Raw genomic sequence first — 18,445 nt, forward strand, 5'->3', positions numbered from 1 at the left:
TCCATCAGGACCCAAAAATTTGTCTTTCTTGAATGATTTAAGTATCCCCGGTGACTTCCTTGTAAAGCGCCTCATTTGCAGTAGCGTCAAACATATTTGGATATACATCCTCCCCCCAGATGTGGTCCTCTATGTTGTCCACCACCCTCTTCCTGTATTCCGATTCAAAATGTTGTATAGCCACACTAGAAATCGCTTCTTGCGTGAGACATTTGTTTCCATAAGAATCCTTAATCGCCCATATGATGTTTATGTTTCTTCTGTGGTTGGAAAATCTATGAAAGAATTTGGTGTTTCTATCACCTTCTTGGAGCTAAATAGCCCTGCTTTTCAGCCTCTGTGAAGCCTCCGTAAGCTTCAGAATTTGATTTCTCTTCATTTCTAATGAGTGTATGTCCATCTTTATAGACATTGGGGGTTTGGGAGAATGATTAGCTGCCGTAGTTTATTTAGAGCCACCGTAATATCATTTAATTCTATCTTCATTTGGGCCTTCTTCCATCTGTCCAATTTCTTGGCCACCACCTTAAAGTCCCTGAGCTTGCTTATAATATTTGTCATAGGGGAAGGATCCTGTGCCTATTCCTCTTGCCAACACTCCCGCACAGGAGCATCAAAACCAAGTTTCATTAACCAAATTCAATTGAATTTAGAAGGAACTCCATATCTGAGATCCCCCCATCGCCATAGAATATTAATGGGTCTGTGATCCAAAATAAAATTACTTATGATGCTTGACTGTACAGACCCAAGTCTATCCACCAGACCTTTCATGAATAAGGAACCTATCCAGGTGTTTAGCCACATAACCATTACCCGCCCACCCATTATCCCTGGTAGGACCAATATTGGGTGGACAAATATCAACAAATTTGTGGTCCATGATAATATCTTTAAACATATTAGCCATAGTATCAACTTTTTTGGAACCTCCCCATATCTTGTCCATCCCAATAGTGAAATTCATATCACCAGCCATAATGAGGGACTGTAGAATTCAAATCTCAGATGTAACCAATCCTTCACAAAATATGAGATGGTCTTTGTACGAGGCATATATGTTAAGAATATGAATGTGTCCTAGGAAGCCTCTAATACAAACAACAAGCAAAATACCAGCAAAAAAAGAGAAAGCATTCATATGAACCCATCTGGGGTCCCATAAGGAAGCCATACCACCTAACTAACTTTAATAGCATTTGTAGCAACCATGTACCAATCTGGGAGCATTTTCCTGAAGTAAACAATCGCCTGTTGTGATGAGTGCATACTCTCCTGAATAAGAATAATATAGGGGCAAGAAGAAAGGATTATTTCTTTGAGAGCCAAGAATTTCATAGCGGCCCCCAATCCCTAAATGTTCATAGATAAAATGAAGTTCATGAGAGTCCCAAGGAGGCTGAATTTTCTCTAAGGGCCCATGTAGGGATGGATGAAGCAATGGGAACATCTACCAGAACATTAGATTAAGAAGGACTAAAATGGATAGCCGTAGCACCACCCTGAAACGGCAACTATCCTGACTCTTTTTGCGACGAACAATGATATTACCTATGGAAGTAGGATTGATAAGTGGAGATGTGGCACCATAGGGTTTATGTATGGTAAGAGAGCGAAGGTCCAAGGTCTTACATTGAAGTAAACATTCTAGGTCACTGTTCACCGTGTTGGTAAAGGAAGTTACAGGGGAATGTGACGATATGGGTCTGGTCCTGGTAATCAGACAAGTATGCGTACAGGTTGTGATGGGTTTTCATGTAAATACATAATATGTGATGGTAAGATATCACGATGTGACATTAGGAGGGGGGCATATTCCCAGATGATGACGAGTCAATACTAGAAAAAGGAATATTCTTGTCTGACATGGGTAGTGAGTCATCAGACAATGGAGCTCCAATACCCTTAGAGGTAATAGGAGATGAGGGAACCTCAATAGGTATGATATTTACACGTTTTTGAGACATAAAGCCAGATTGATTGAAGGGGAGAGAGAAAAATGGTGTACATGATATATCATGTTTATCGCCCGATATATCACCAAGAGCCAGGCCTGTAGCAGGCTCATCAATCCTGCCACCCTTCGAAACTAAAAGCCCATGATATTTACGTCGATACGCCGAGCGCATGCCACCAAAACGACGAGGACATTGTGCCATCAGATGACCTATATGATGACAAATGAGACATCTCTATAGAATACCCCAGAAATCTAATCTTTGAACTAGAGGTTTATCCTCCCTGTAGATTTCTATATGATCAGGGAAGCCCCCACTGTAATATTTCTCAATCAGAATCCAAGCAATACGCTTGTCTCGGGAACTCAGGCATTGTGGATCAATGTAAACGAACTTTTCAATGGCATTCCCAATGTCCATGAAAACATGTCACATCCATAATTCAATAGGAAAAATAAGTAATTTAACCCAAATCAGAGTATTTTTAGGCGTCTCCTTCAATGGATTGAAACCAATGTACCATGCATGGAGGGCCAAAACTCCCCACCCTCAAATCCATGGTAACCCCTTAATCTTCTGTAAATCCTCCTGACACAGAAAATGGAAACTATACCAATCATTCATGAGCCTCACCACCGACGACATGTAACCCAACAGAAACTTCCATTTAGCTTCCACCCATTTCCTCATCTCGTCTTCCCCCATCATAGCAAAGTGCCATCTACCAACTAATGCATGCTTCTGTAAACTACTAACCCGGTCATGCATTCGTCATGGCCAAAACTAAGAATTAGCGCAGGAGATGATATTTTGATAGAATTTCTATTTCAAGAATGTTGATTCCAGTAACCAATAGGTCCATGCAATGGAAGAAACTATGCATACGCACCACCTGGAACACCTCCAGAGACATCTACCTGGCAGCCAAAACCTGTACCATTCGAGCCATCCCCGAGTGCCGACCCATATGGATTTTTATGTTGTGTCTCCGCCTCCAACGTGGCGCAAATAAATGCTTCATGTGATGAAGTATCCGGATCAAAGGGGCCCATGTGATCCATCATGGGAAAATAGAGGTATAATGGATGAAATGACCCAGACTTAATGGATCCAAATATGCTCAGAAATCACCAGTGAACCTGTCAGAAATCATACCACCATGTCATCGGGACCCACAATAGAATTAGAAACCAATGTCCAAGACAATCCACATGACTCCCACATAACATCACAATAGAAAAATCGTCACTTGTTATCAACCTCAAAAAGGAATGTGGCAACCACATATATTAAAAAAATATATATCTAGAAACGGACATATCAACCACATCGACCCATGCCAAGAAAAGTATAATATTAACGACACATAATTAATGGATGAACAACCCAAGTCCCATCAATTTATAGCCACCTCGGTGCCCCACCACAAGTAAACTCAAATTATATGTCGGAAAAAAGAAAGGTGGTGGATGGAAAATAATCCTGGCACACGAAAAAACCAGACTAGGAAAAAGACCATGAATGTTGATCATAGCCCTTCATACAATCAACCCAGTCATCCAACCCTTCAAAGCAGCAATAGCAACAGCATTCCAGACATGACCACCACCAGTTGCATAACCTAAAACCAAATTCTTTTCATGGCCGAGAAATAATGGAGGAGTCAATCCACCAGTTCCAAATGGAATAGAAATTAGTGGGATAAAAATAGGATCCTACCCCTCCATGAAATTGTGGGCAAGAAATGTTAAGAAATATAGTCCAGAAGGACATCAGTTCACCCTGAGATGTAGGAACTTATGCATATACATACATATTAAAATATAGACTGCAATCAAGGACAAAACCAATATATGGACAACCTATGATAGTATAATGTCTCAGACAACCTTCAATATAATCATGTAAGTCGGGGAAGGAAAAGAGATCCAAAAGAAGCAATAATCCCACAAAATCTACCCCAAAACAATGACAAAGTCATCATATAAAAAGAAGCACATGCTATTTGAAACCAAAGACCGCCATTCCATACATATATTTAGCGTCCGTCGAGATAGTAATGTATAAAAAATAATGTACCACTAGAACCAATTATGTATTGCCAGAGATGGCCATTGAAACATACCTAGTCATCATTTAAGATGAAGGAACCAATGAATACATTTGTTGACAGTCGCCTCTTGTAGCCTTCACAGACGTCTCTGGAATGTCTTATCAATATCACATGCCCAAAAAAATCATAATTCATTTCATAACGCTTGTTCATATGACAATTTTTTTAATTAACCAATTTAATTAACCCATGAAATGTAGATTAGTTGGTTTGTGTTGGGTTTCTTGGGGTCACAAGTTCAAACTTCATGGGGAGGGATTGGGTCACAAGTTCAAACCTCATGGTAAGGGATTGAGAATGGAAGCAACTTTGGGGAATTAAACTTCGCAAAGGGTGAACCACAGCATAACTACTTTTCAAATAAATCTCAACCTTTAATTTATGTATATAATTATGAATATTCTAGAATATTTAGTAGAAGTTAAATCTCCACTATATACATTATTAAATTAAAATTCTAAAAATCTTATTCCAAAATAAACATAAAATATTTAATCTATATGATAAAAAATATTATATTAGAGTTTAAATATTTAATGCATATAAAATGTATTAAATATATATCTATCATTGAGATACTAATATTAATATTAATGTGTTTGTTAGTTGTGTGAACTCATTTAGCAAAAAATATGTTAACATAGATTGACTGGAGTTTATCAAGATGTTTGCTCTCTCATGAGCACTGCATTTGAGTTGTGTCTGCTACGAAATGTAGAGAAAGCTATTGCGGTTAATAAGGAAAAAGCCAGTTTTAATGTCTGCAAGAATGCTGAGCAGAAGAGTACTTCGTGTTGATTTGTAATGAAATATTTGTGATTCACAGGATACAATGCAGGCATTTGCAAGTCATGGTGGGAGCGAACCATTGGACATCCTGCAGGTGAGTCGGTGTTCTAGAAATAGTAGTACCAACACATCCATGCTCAGTTTTGATTTTTGAAAATAAGTGGTGTGTTAATGGGTATTAAATGAGTGAGGTTGTATATGTCCACTATTAGATTTTGGCAGGCCAATTATCTAAGGGTAAATCAAAGAACGCAGCATGAACACTGAACACAAAACACAACATGCTCATTCCATTACGAAGCAAGGAGTTTTATACACAGCTGAGAGGTTTCTGCATTCTGGTTATCGGTGGCTTCTTCAGGACGCTACTTGAAACCTCTAGAAGTCTCGAGGTCATCTCCTGAACTCTTGAGAAGACTTGACACCTAACAGAGTTAATGATGTGACTGGAATTAATGTTTTCCCAACACTCCCCCTTAATTCCAACCATAAGATAAACACACAAAATACACTATAGCATAATACATATGACGCAAATGTAATCTTAATTGACATGCCTGCTTGTCTAAGTCTCATCTAGGCTTACAACATAATTTTGATTTTCTACAATGCATAACTTACTTCTATAAAATTCAAATTTTTTATTCCCAAGAGGCTTAGTGAATATGTCAGCTACATTCTCATTTGTATTACAATATTTTAAATCAATTTCTTGTGATTGTACCTTTTCTCTTACAAAATGATATTGTGTTTATATGATTTTACCTTGCATGACATACAGGATTGTTCCCCAATTTGATGGTGCTTTTATTATCACATCTGATCACTGTAGGTTCTTGTTTACCTTCACCAACATCTTCAAGTATTCTTCTGAGCCATATAACTTCACACGTGGCACTACATAATGCTTTATACTCTGCTTCAGTTGATGACAAGGAAACTATTGCTTGTTTCTTACTGCTCCATGATATAGCTCCTGATCCTATATTGAAGACATATCCAGTGGTGGATTTCCTGTCATCTAGATTTCTGGACCAGTCAGAATCAGAATGACTTGTCAATTCAACATTACAAGCATTAGTATATCCAATACCAAAATTGATAGTTCCCTTTAAATATCAAAGGACCCTTTTTGCAGCTAACCAATGGCTTTCATGAGGCTTATCCATGAATTGACTAAGTATGCTTACTGCATAAGCAATGCCTGGTCTAGTGATAGTGAGATAATTCAAACTTCCCACTAATTGTCGATACAATGTTCCATTCACCTCTTTTGTTCCATCATCACTTCTCAATTTGATATTTTGTTCCAATGGAGTACTCACTGCTTTACATCCATTCATATGAAATCTCTTTAGTACTTCATTTGTATATTTTCTTTGTGTGATTAAGGTTCTTCCATCATCTCTCCATACTTCAAGACCTAGACAATAGTGCATCTCACCAAGATCCTTCATCTCAAATTCCTGTGATAACTTCATTTTTATATCTTTAATCAACTTATCAGCACTCCTTGTTATTATTAATAGATCATCAACATATATAGAGAGTAATAATATAGCCCCTTTTTCATCTGCCTTGACATACAAATTAGGATCATTTTTTCTTTTGTTAAATCCTTGCTGAAAAACAAATTTGTTGATTTTCTCATACCAAGATCTGGGTGCCTGTTTTAGTCCATATAAGGCCTTTTTTAACTTGCATACAAGATGTTCTTGTCCCTTATTTACAAATCCTTCTAGTTGAACAAGATAAATCTCCTCTTTCAAATAACCATTTAGAAAATCTGACTTCACATCTAATTGATGTAGCTTCCAATCATGTTTAGTTGCCAATGCTATCATTTTTCAGATTGTATTCATTTTTGCAACTGGAGCAAAGGTATCTTCATAATCTATACCTTCTTTTTGTGAATAACCTTTTGCAACCAATCTTGCCTTATACTTGTCTATGCTACCATATGCATTAAATGTTGTCTTGTACAACCATTTCAATCTTACAAGGACTTTATTTTCAAGTAATTCTGTTAATTCCCAAGTTTCATTTTTCTTTATAGAGTCATATTATTCTTTCATAGCTTTCACCCATTCTTTATGATTTTTAGCTTGTTCATAATTTAAGAGCTCAAAAGCAGTCATTACCTGAGACATTAAAGCATAATCTTTATACCTGATAGGGGTTTGAATCTATCATGTTGACCTTCTAAGAGGTTAATTACACTGTGGAGTACCTTCTCCTCTTCTTCTTCTTTGTGGAGTTCCTTCATCACTTCTTCTTGGACTTTGACTTCTTGACATGTCTTCTGCAATGTCCATGTGTTCTTGAGCTTGAGTTGTTTCCACAACTTCTTCTTCTTCCTTAAAGTTGTCATAAGGAGGCTCCCATACATTATGTTCATCTTCTTTTATTTTCTTATCTGCATGCTCATGAAATATAACATATCTACTTGAAAAGACCTTGTAAGTACTTAGCTCATACATTTTATATGCTTTTTGATTATTACAATATCCAATAAAAATGCATTTGATGGCTTTGGCATCTAACTTTCTCCTATCCTCTTTAGGAATATGAGCAAAGGCCTTACATCCAAATATCCTTAAATGACTAACTTTAGGTTTAAAACCATAAAATGCTTCAAATGGTGTTTTGTGCTCAAGATACTTAGTAGGGCTTCTATTTTTAAGATATACAACTGTATTAATGGCTTTAAGCCAAAAACTATTAGAAAGTCCTTTACTTTTTAACATACTACGATCACATTCAACTAATGTTCTATTCTTTCTCTCAACTACTCCATTTTGCTAAGGTGTATGCGGTACTATAAATTCTTACATAATTCCATTTTGTTTGCAATATTTGATCAAAGCTCCTGAAGTTTACTCACCACCTTTATCTGATCAAAGAATTTTAATGCTCTTTCCTGTTTTTTTTTCAACCATACTCTTGAATTCTTTAAAGTATTCAAACACATCACTTTTGTTTCTTATAAAGTACACCCAGGTGTATCTAGTGCTATCATCAATAAATATAAAGAATTAGGAGAAAGAAGACCAATCTCACCATTCAAAGCACCCCTGAAACTTTAGTACAAAAAAATGATGAAGAAGAACCAATCTCTGAAAAATTAACAGAGATCAGAAAGCAAACTAAGCAAAGGAGAAAAATTAAAGAAAGTGTTGAAGAAATCAACAGGGATATTTCTGAACCTTCATCACCGAAGGAGGATGAACAACTACTTTCTGAAAGACTAACCAAGATCAAGGAACAGATCAAGAAAGATAAGGAGAAAGGAAAGAGGAAAAAGGATACAAAAGAAGAAACCATAGGCTTCCAAAACTTGAGGAGGAGTTCTAGACTCCGAGGCAAAGTGAAGAAGGTGAAATCAAAAGAGGCCCAGTTTATAAATTTAGAGGAAGAAACTCCAGCTCAGTCCCCTGACAATATTCCATATGAGCAAAGTCCACAGAACTCTCCTCCACAAAATTTTGAAGGCAGCCCAAGTAGAGCTTCTCCTAGCATTGATCCAATACAACAGCAAATCTATGACTACATAGAGTCATTAGAGAAAAAGAGTACATCAGTAGACCCAGGGACTTCAGCTAATCCAGAGCAGCCTGTTACCTCACAAGAAACTCTAACTAGCTCCCTCAAACAGGAGATCTTTGAGCTAGAAATTCTGAATAGCCACATCCAAAGAGAAAATGAAACCTTGAAGGAATAGAATAAGCTAGATAGAGCTATTCATGACAACACTATGCTTCACTTGGGTTTATGGTACAAAAAGAACATAAAACTAAAAAGGAAGAATAAGAAGTTGAACAAGGCACTTATTAACCTCAAGTACATATTTCTCATGAGGAAACCAAAGATGGCAGTTGGTGCAAAGAAAAGCAAGAAGAGGAAATTGGATGTGTTGTCTGAAGTATCAAAACTAATGCAATGGAGGAGGAACAATTTTGATTGCATGGGGACATGCAATGGTTTTGCAGTGGGGGTATGTTGAGCCTCAAAACTGCCCTTTCCTTAGCTACTCTTCTCATTCCTTTTCTTTGTTTTTCCATGAATAAAATGCATCCCTATCATAAATAACAAGTATACATTGCCTTAAGGAGAACAATTTTAGTGATTTACATGTTATGCTTTTATGTTTTGTTGATGGAATAAGTTTTTGTCTTTTAGCTATGGAACGCAGCCTATTTTGCAGCTAATCAGTTGTTCCGCAACTACTTCCATGCTTTTACAAGTTCCAGTTGTCAAAAGGAGAAAATAACTACATGGGCAGCTTAGAAAACATCATGACATGGATCTTGTCCTATTCACCTAGCCCAGGTCGACAAGGAAGATGGCACAAGACTCCGATCAAACGAGAAGTCAAACGTAGATACCTAAGGCAAACAAGACTCTATTTTGTACACGTTTCACAGTGATTGGATCTGAAACAACTTCCTGAACCCACGGACTTCAACATCCATCTGTGCAACCAAATCCAACATCCATCACCTTAGATTTATGTCTCCAGCAACCGAGGAAGAGAATTCCGTGTGCCTATTTGCTACATGTTTTTGGTTGTAGCTTATTTTTCTCCATAGACTGTTGTATAATTTTCTTATAAATACCTCTGTGAAGAATGCATAACCAGTTCAAATTTTCTCATGTATTAAGCTCAGACTACTGTTCTGTAATTTTGAAAAACTCATTTCCTGTGTTTTTAATATGAAGACTGTGTGTTTCATGGATATCTAAAAGTGTTTCTTGGAGTTTTGGTTGAGTACGCATAACCTGAGCAGTTGTAGAGGGCTCCTAGGCTAACTGAGGTTTCATTTCATTTTGTTTTGTCTTTTATATTTCAAACTATAAATTTACCATTCCTTCTCACAATGTTCATAATCATTTTCATACTAAGTTTGTTTATAATGCATCATTTCTTCACTAATGCAGAATAGTTTCTTTCAATACAGAATAGTTTCTTTTTTCTTAATTTCTTTCTAGTTTCTTATCAGTATCAAGAAGTTGAATTCAGTAGTGTAGAGTAGTTTGTTTCATTTGATGTTTCATTATTCTTTAGGTTTTCAATTAAATTGATCAGTTTCATTACTATTCTTGCCATTTTATTACTAGTTTAGTGACTCATGGTGTAGATGAATGTCTCTAAAAAGCCCTTCTATTTGATAACTCATATTAAACTAACTGGTTGAATACTTCATTCATGCAATGGGTCTTTTCTGCATTTTTGCATTTATTTTCTTGGAATAATGAAGTACAAAATTCCTCAAAATGTCATCAAAAGGAGGTTTTTCTCCCAAAATTGAGAGGCAGAGTAACTAAGCACTTCATTTAGTTTTGTTTCCATAGTAGATTAGTTGCAGTTTCATTCTCTGTCTTGGTATTCATTTAGTTTTGTTTCCATAATAGATAGTTGCAATTTCACTTCCAGTTTTAGTATTACATTTAGTTTTGTTCTTGTAACAGATTAGACAATAGTTGCAATTTTACTTTCATTTTTCAGTATTTCATTTAGTCTTCTTTTTGAAATTAAAGAGACAATAGTTGCAATTTTACTTTTTAAAGTTTGTAGCTCACGATTTGGAGATAATGATATGATTAGAAACAAAAACTTTGTTTTCATTTCTTGATTAAACTTTGCTTCCAAATCTTACTTAAGCTCTTTTTAGTTCTCATTTCTTAGCAGTCTTTAGGTTCTTAAAAGTTAGATTTAATATTTTGTTAAGTACATTGTAAATCATTAGGGATTAAAGGATCAAAAACCCCCAAAACAACATAAAACTCAAAAACAATGAAGCAAGAAGGGTCATCTAGCACATATAATGCACTATACTTCATCAGTGTATGATACCCGGATTGGTAATTTATGTAGAGCAATTTAGGACACTAAATTGACCAAACAGAATGATCCGAGGAGTTAGTTATAAGAATTTTAATCACGAACTCTTCTCGATTTGGAAAATGATTCTCCGCCCATTTCCACTAATAACAACCATGCCATAGCTAATAACCGTTTTTTCGTACATACTTCCCTGATACTTATGTTGGAAAAATTTACAGGGGTAGAGGAGAGAAATAGAAATTTAACACACAAATAAATCTAATCATGAAGGTTTAAAACCATATTGCAACAAATCATGCTTTATATTTAAAAACATGGGAAAATACATTCGCTTGATAAATGGAGGCTTTAGCTCCAAGTGAAAACACAAAAACTATTAGTTGGTTGCAGAGTAACTCTATGTAAAACTCCGTAAAACTGGTTTTCACGTGCTCACCACAAATTGCTCCACGATTTTATCCTCACTACCTCACACACTTGCTCCACGATTTTCTCCTCACTACCTCACAAAATTTCACCCTCTCTCTCGCTCAACCTTGCAAATGACTTTTACATTCATATTTATAAAAAACATACATTTGACTCATTAATTCATGACAGATAAAACATTAATACACAACATGGGCGATTTTACATAATAAATGGTTTTCTGAACTTGCAGGTGTTGTGGAGTGTGGGTAATAGTCGCGGAGTGAATGCTTGCCCATACGTATTTACCAAAACTCATTAAGTGCCTTAAATTCTCTGCTAAGGTGTAGAATGGCCAACGTTGTACTTCTGCTCAGACTTTAGTCCTTTCGCTTGCAAACAAAATCAAAACCTGCAAAAGTACTTCTGAAAAGTATGGCTGCTGTCAGAGTGTTTAACGCGGTCGTTGGGATTAATATTTCCAAAAATCTCCCTTAATCACAATTGCGGCCATTGACAATTCCCAAACAATCTCTGAGATAAACAAAACTTTCACGTGACAATGGCTTTGTGAAAATATCAGCAAATTGTTCCTATGACCTGCAGTGTTGCAACACAATTTCATCATTGTTAATCAACTCTCTGATAAAATTATAGTTAACATTAATATGTTTGGTCCTCTTGTGAAATACAATGTTCTTTGACAATGCAATTAAGCAAGTGTTGTTGCAAAAAAAGTTGTCATTCTTTCTTGGTCGTGGCAAAGATCCCTCAACATCCTTCTCATCCAAACTGCTTGACTCGCTCCTGCTATTGCAGCGACATATTTAGCTTCTATTTTTTACAGTGACAATATTGGCTGCTTGTTGGAGGCCCATGAAATGGCTCCGAAACCCAAATGAAAAACATATCCTAATGTGCTTTTTGTCATCAACACTTCCTGCCCAATCACTCTCAGTGTAACCAACCAGCCTGAAATCATCTATTGCGCTGTATAAAATACCATACTATTTTTTCCCATTGACATAACTTAGAATCTTTTTTGTTGCTTGCCAATGTGTTTCCTTGGGTGTCTCCATGAACCTTGACACCAAAATCACTACATACATTATATCCGACCTAGAGGCGGTCAAATACATCAAGCTGCCTATCATACTTTTTTATAATGTTAGGATGACATTGCTGCTGCAATATTCTTTACTCAACTTCAACCCCATGACAGTTGGAGTTGGTGCAGGCTTGATTTTTTGCATATTAAACCTTTCCAAAATGTCTTCCACATACTTTGCTTGAGAAATTAAAATGCCATTTTCTGTTTGTTTCACTTCTATGTCCCAAAAATACCTTAACAACCCTATGTCAGTCATTTCAAATTCACCCTTCATGACTTCTTTGAAATCAGCGACGAGGAAATCATCACTGCCTGTAAAAATCAAATCATCTACATATAAGACAACAATAAGAATCTTACCATCACTCTCTTTGATGTAGAGAATGGGCTCACCGTCACATTTATCGAAACCATTGTCCAACAAGTAAGCATATATCCTTATATACCATGCACGCGGTGCTTGCTTCAGCCCATAAAGAGCTTTCCTCAACCGATACACTTTGTCTTCTTTTCCTTCAACCTCATAACTAGGTGGTTGCGCAACATACACTTCCTCTTTCAGCACTCCATTCAAGAACGCTGATTTTACGTTCATTTGATACACTTTCCATTTATGTTTTATGGCAGTTGCGACAACTGTATGCACTGTCTCCATCCTCGCGACTAGTGAAAACATCTCCACATAATCTCTTCCATACTGCTACTTGTATCCTTTGACAACTAGCCTTGCTTTATGCTTTTCAATCTTACTGTCAACATTGCTCTTGGTCTTATAGACCCACTTCACTCTAATGACTTATTTTCCTTGCAGAATGTTCACTAACTCCCATGTGTCATTCTTTTCTATTGCTCCTATTTATTCCTCCATTGCCGCAACCTATTTTTTCTCTTTGACTACAACTTCAAAATGGATTGGGTCATTTACATGACAAAGCAAAGCAAATAATTAATTTAGACCAGCACTTATATCAACTTCATCTTGCTCATAAATCTCATTTAAATTTCTAAATATTGATCTTCTTGTGCTTGCTAAATATGGGTTTGACATTTCACTTGGTGTTGTGCTTTGTGGCGTGCTTGGAGAAACACTTGCTTGATTGTGGGATGCTATCATATTATTTTCTAATGGTGTTGTTTGTTGCCTTCTTTGTTGCGCTTGAATAGGAGTATAGGGAGTCACTATTGAGGAATTTCTTGTTGTTGTCAATTTCTCTTTGTCCCCATGTGATATCCATACTTTCACTTTGATTGTCTTCTCTAAACTTCCATCCCATGCTTCCTCTTCTATGAACTGCACATCTCTGCTCATTATGACCTTCTTGGTTGATGGATTGTAGAGATTGTATGCCTTGGATTCATCATTGCATCCAACAAAGATGCATTTCTCCCCCTTACTGTCCAACATCTTCCTCAACTTATCCGGGACATGTGCATATGCCACATGTCCAAAGACTCATGTGAGTGACACTATGCTTTCTTCCACTCTATGCCTCTTCAGGAACCATGTTCTAGATGCTTTTGGTTGGACATCTATTCATGATATAAATTGCACATGTGACAACTTCAGCCCAATAATTATTTGGCAAATTATTTTCTTTCAACATACTCCTTTCCATTTCCATAATGGTATTATTCTTTCTTTCCATAACACCATTTTTATTGGGTTGTGTTATATTCTTTCCACAACTAGCCCACGTAGTTAACCGAGGGGTTAGAGGGGGGGCGGAGCCCCCCCTTCGTTGCACCGATTGCGCAGTCGAGGGGTCACAGGGGGTTTGAAGGGGGTGGGTAGCCCCCCTCTACGGGGTCTAGGGCCGCACCTCAGGGAAAAAAATTTTGGACCCTATATTAGGTTGGGCAGACCTACCTATGGTTTTGTGCATGGTACTCGCACATGACTTTGGATGTAATGGTTTTCGGTCCATGGTATTGGATGCTTCGGCATGTATAAATATGTATTGTAACATTGAAAGGAACATAATGAAAAATCAAGCTGGTAGTCCCAGTTTTTGGATCCAGGGGAAAATATTTGTGTATATGTGTTTTATGTGTTATGTTCTTGCATTGTTTATTTTTTTCTTAGAATTCGTATGCAGGTAATTTCTGTACGAGGTTAAAACCTACAATTTTGCTCAGGTGTGTACCTTGCTGTAAATTTCTTGTGAATTCCATGCTCCATACAAAAACGAAGGAAATCATTTGAGATGTATTCGCCACCTCTGTCAATCCTAAGGACTTTGATGTAGTATCCACTTTGCTTCTCAACAAGAGCTTTGTATTGTCAGAAGCACCTAAACACTTCACTTTTTGGTTTTAGGAGATATAGCCATGTCTTTATTGTGTAGTCATCTATGAAGGTCAACAAATACTGGCTACCACTAATTGATGATGTCTGCATTGGTCCACATAAATCTGAGTGGACAATCTCCAAAAGTGCCTTTGCCCTTATTGGCTTTCCTATTTGAAATGTCTCTCTATGTTGCTTGCCCAAATTGCATCCTTCACATAGGTTATCTGATTTTTCTATGAGTGGCAATCACTTCACCATGCCTTTCCTATGCAGCAAATTCAAACCTCCAAAGTTGAGATGTCCAAATCTCAAATGCCATAACCAATTTTCATTTTTGACCTCTGCTTGAAAGTTTACTTGTGTGACAGTTGCATCATTTCTTCCATCCTCTTGTGAGTTCATTGATAGTTGTGCTTGTGCACCTTCTTCTTTCAAATATGATCTTATATTTAGGTGAAACTTTCTATTGTTTGTCATCTGAACCTTTGCAATCGGTTGTCTGCTTGGAGGCCTATCCAAAATTATGCACTCATCATTTTTGAAAAATACATTGTAGCCATTTTTCATGAGTTGTCCAATTCTTATGAGGTTATGTTTCAAACCAGGGACAAAGTAAACATCTGAGATGTACTTCTTCCACCCCTTCTTTGTAAACATCTGAGAGACTTTTGTATGAGTCCCTAATGTCCCTTCAGATTTCACACTTTCATCTAAATTGGAAAACATTTCTATGTTCCCTGACATGTGGTTTCTACACCCTGAATCTAGATACCATACATCACTTTGTTTTTCATATGCTACATTACAAGCTAAAAACATTCTGATTTTTTTTTTTTGTGAAATTTACACTTGGTTTGTTACTAATGTCATATTGCTTCCTTCTACATTCATTTGCATAATGACCATACTTTTTACAATAATGACATTGAACTTGAGATTTATCATACCTCTGACCTTGTGTTTGATTTTGGTTTGGGCCTTGACTTGGATTTTGATTGTTGCCCCTTCCACTTTAGCTTGAAGGGTTGCTTCTTCCACCTCTGTGTGGGCTTCTTCCTCTTCCTCTAGCATATGATATTCCTCTGCCTCGACCTTGACCAAATGAAACTTATGACATGAAGGTATGCTCCAATGAGGAGTATGTTTCTCTATTAAGTTTATGTTCATGAGAAATTAGTGATCCATGAAGCTCATCCACTAAAAACGGTGAGAGATCCTTTGTATCTTCTATGGCCACAACAATGGCATCAAACCTTGCTTAAAAACTTCTCAAAAGTTTCTCAACTATTCTCCTTTCTTCAACTGTCTCATTATGAGACCTTATTTGAGTAACCAACCCATTTACATGTGTAAAAAATGAGTCTACATTCTCAGACTCTTTCATACAAAGTGTTTCAAAATATCTTCTCAACATTTGCAGTTTTGTTGTCTTGACTTTTTCCATGCCTTGGTAGGCTATCTGGAGGGTGTTCCATGCTTGTTTGGACTTCGTTGCTGCTACAACCCTTGGGAAAATACTTTCATGAACTGGTTGAAAATTGTAGAAGAGGTATTTTGCATCCTTCTTCTTGTTATCCCTCAACAAATCCCTTTCTTCTTGAGACAAGGCATTGTATGTTTCTTCTTGAGACAAGGTGTTGTATGATGCTGCATCTGTTGGTTCTTGAAAACCATTCTCCACCAAATCTCAAATGTGTTGAGAAGAAAACAGGGCCTTCATTGGAATAGCCCAATAATCATAATTTTTTCCGTTAAACTGGGGTATCTGAGGATTAGTCAAGCTTTTTCTTGATGTTTCCATTTTTTACTGTAAAAAATACTTTCTACCTACTGGTAAATATGCTGCAAAGGAAAAAACAATCTTCCCTCAAAACAACTTTTTTTAATTGCTAGTAAAAACACGTGTTTTTACACTAACAAGATTTAACCCGCTCCTAAACCATGTTAGAAAAATTTTACAAGGGAAGAGGAGAGGAGTTTCACTCAGGAATCGGTTGCACCAAGTCAAAATTATAATTGCGGCAAGGAAATCACAACTACACAGAGGCTTGATTGAAATAGAAATTTAACGCACATCAAAACAGAGTAAAACCAAAAAGGTTACGGTAAATCTATTCATGAAGGTTTAAATCACAACTATAGAGAGGCTTGATTGAAATAGAAATTTAACGCACATCAAAACAGAGTAAAACTATTCATGAAGGTTTAAAACCATATCGCAACAAACCATGCTTTAGATTATATTTCAAAACATAGGAAAATACATTCACGTGATAAATGGAGGCTTCAGCTCCAAGTGAAAACACAAAAACTTACTGTGATTTACGCTTCACTGGGTTGCAGAGTAACTTTATGTAAAACTTGGTAAAACTTGTGTTCACCCGCCCACCACAAATTTCTCCACGATTTTCTCCTCACTACCTCACAGACTTTCACCCTCTCTCTTGCTCAACCTTGCAAATGAATTTATACAAAACATACATTTGACTCATTAATGCATGACAAAGAAAACATTAATACACAACATGGGTGATTTTATGTAATAAATGGTTTTCTGAACTTGCAGGTGTTGTGGAGTGTGGGTAATAGTCGCGAAGTGAATGCTTGCCCATAATTATTTACCAAAACTCATTAAGTGCCTTAAATTCTCTACTGAGTTTCGGAATGGTCAGCACTGTACTTCTACTTAGACTTTAGTCCTTCTGCCTGCAAACAAAATCACAACCTGCAAAAGTACTTTTGAAAAGTATGGCTACTATCACAATGTTTAACGTGGTGATTGGGATTAATATTTCCAACAACTTATACTTTGTCCTCTTCCGAGGGTATTGGTAGGTTTTTTGGTGAAGAAAATCTAAATTCAGATGAACCTCAAATGGATAGAGAAACTAGGCTTTCGCCTCCCTCCCATGATCCATTGTTGATAAACATTATAGAAATGGTTGAAGAAAGGGAGTCCCTTACAGAAGATATTAAATAAATATACAATGACTTCTAAGCAATAGATAAATGAGGTGGAGCTTGATGAACCCACCCACCTTGCTCCATTTGAAAGCATAATTTCGACAAGTTGCACTCCTTTCCAAGCAATTCATCATTATGACCCATAATGAGATAATTCAATCTCAGAACGGGATTCAACCACCAACTTCAAATGATATATTCATTTATAGGAAGTGTTTTTACAAGAAATATAATTCTGTGTGAAGTTTAGTTATTTTGATTTTCTTTGAAAGGGTGATAAGGATTTAAATTATCTTCTTTTTCTGGGTGGGTTAGTAAGAAATATTTCTATTAATTATATTTTTTCGGGTGGATTAATAGGAAATATTTCTATTAATTATTAGAGAGATAAATTAGTTTAAAACATTTTGAGGAGGTACATTTATATTTATATATTTGCTGTCAAAAATTGTTTAGTTAGGAGACATTCATTGTATTATAAAAATTTATATAAATATGAAAAGTAAAATTCCAAAGCTTGTCATACAAAACAATAGAAATTTTAAAATTTGGAAATGTAATTGCTAGACACACACACACATAGAGAGAGAGAGAGGTCTTTCCATTTATGGAAATCAAGAGCCTTTATAGCAATATATTTTGGTAAACCCATAATAGAAAAAGAAACCATTATACACCAACAATTGGAAAATAATACTTGATAAGGAGTTGAGCTTGTAGGAGCACCCTTTGGTGTGTCTCTAGGGCTATCTGATCCAGTTTAGAATATTAGATTTTTGTGCTAAGATCCTCCTCAGATTAGAAACAAAATGCTTTTATTGTGCTTAAGGATTCATGAATTTTGCAATTGTAATATGAGTTTTTATGTTAATTTTATGAGAAATTTAAACAAAAATAAGAGATTGAATAGTAGAATAAACATGTACATAACATCACCAAAAACACATCACAACAGGAACATGATAAA

General features: G+C 36.3%; 1 pseudogene across 1 annotated transcript in view; it reads left to right on the top strand.

The window, feature by feature from the left end:
* Positions 1 to 18,445, top strand: part of LOC149185189 (uncharacterized) — a 43,831-nt pseudogene that overhangs the window by 2,753 nt on the left and 22,633 nt on the right. The window contains exons 2-3 of the transcript XR_016256838.1: positions 4,716 to 4,855; positions 4,898 to 4,954. The product of XR_016256838.1 is annotated as an uncharacterized LOC149185189 (transcript). The remainder of the gene's footprint in view (positions 1 to 4,715; positions 4,856 to 4,897; positions 4,955 to 18,445) is intronic.

This window comes from Pinus tabuliformis, chromosome 3_2 (genome assembly GCF_031772625.1).
Source record: "Pinus tabuliformis cultivar Carrire ecotype Pingquan chromosome 3_2, CPIR1, whole genome shotgun sequence".
NCBI classification, from domain to species: domain Eukaryota; kingdom Viridiplantae; phylum Streptophyta; class Pinopsida; order Pinales; family Pinaceae; genus Pinus; species Pinus tabuliformis.